The sequence below is a fragment of the Nannospalax galili genome, unplaced genomic scaffold (genome assembly GCF_000622305.1).
Source record: "Nannospalax galili isolate Female #2095 unplaced genomic scaffold, S.galili_v1.0 scaffold1243, whole genome shotgun sequence".
NCBI classification, from domain to species: Eukaryota; Metazoa; Chordata; class Mammalia; order Rodentia; family Spalacidae; genus Nannospalax; species Nannospalax galili.
In genome coordinates this window covers 173,179-174,582 of record NW_008349193.1, presented here as the reverse complement: position 1 = coordinate 174,582, position 1,404 = coordinate 173,179, and positions in this window count along the sequence as shown.

The following is a 1,404-nucleotide window of genomic DNA, read 5'->3' as shown; positions in this document are numbered from 1 at the left end:
TCTAATTCTGTAAAGTATGTTGGGATTGCATTGAATCTACATATAGCTTTTGGTAGGATGGTCATTTTAACAATATTAACTCTTCCAATCCATGAGCATGGGAGGTCCTTCCATCTCCTGGTGTCTTCCTCAATCTCTTTCTTTAGTGATTTGAAATTTTCATAATAAAGTCCTTCACTTCCTTGGTCAGATTTATTCCAAGATATTTTATGGTTTTTTGAGGGTATCATGAATGGATGGTTTCCCTTCTTTCTCAGTAATTTTTTGGTCTATTAGAAGGCTACTGATTTGGGGGTATTATTTTTATGTCCTGTGACTTTGCTGAATGCATTTCTCAGTTCTTGGAGTTTTCTGGTGGAGTCTTTAACTTTTTATGCATAGAATACTTTTAAAAGTTTCAACATATTTAGTCATCAGGGAAATGCAAATTAAAACCACTTTGAGACCCCAGTCAGAATTATTGGGTGACCCAAGTGTGTCTTGCTCAGCAAGGAACCTTACTCTCATGAAGGATGGCGATACTGACCAGTGACAGTCTTGGACCCTGGGACTTGTGTCCTTACAACAAGCTGTTTATTTCAAAACTCAGATGGTTTTTATACACCCCAAGGAACTGGCAGTCATGTAGGATATGGCAATCACATACAAAGATTTAGGGTACAAAGAAGCAGGACATAAACTCTGTTAGTTGGTGCCAGAACGATGCTTAAACTTTTACTCAAGGTTATCAATGCCCATCCTTCAATTTATTGGCCACATGTTTTCTTTCTTAGAGTTAAAAGCATGGTAAACTGTTAGCTTTTGGCTAAGGAGTAAACCTTTAACCTGGCCTAATCTCTTAGCTAAGGATAGCTGAGTTATTTGTTCAGGACAGGGAGATGAACTAAGGGTTGTTGACCAAGACACTTTCCCACAGAGCAGGGAGCCTGCACTTATGACCAGGTCACTGTCTCCTGCTAGTCTCAGTGTTCTGCAAGACAGGGATTATCAGAGCTATTGTTTTCAGTGTCCCTCCCTTTAGTAGAGAATGCAGCCTGGACTTAAGTTTTAGGCTCATCTCACCCTGGGGCCTGGCATCCGGGTTTCCTACACCTCAGCATTCAGCCCAATTTGAGCTGTCCAAATTCTCTTGACTGCAGAATATTCCCTAGAGAATTATTTACCTACTAGGGACTACATCCTTAAATAAAACACACTCTTCTTCACCTAGAAGCTGTCATATGCCAATAGCTCCTTAGTTATGGATGAGATTTATTACCTCCTCTGTGCTTCATGCTTTTATTGTGTCTTGGTTGAACCTGAGAATACCTTGCTCATGGTGCTTCAATTACTGTGAGCTCAAATGTGCCACTTCTCTGCTCACTGGAAAACAACTTTTAAAAGGATCATGAACGTGGGTGAGTA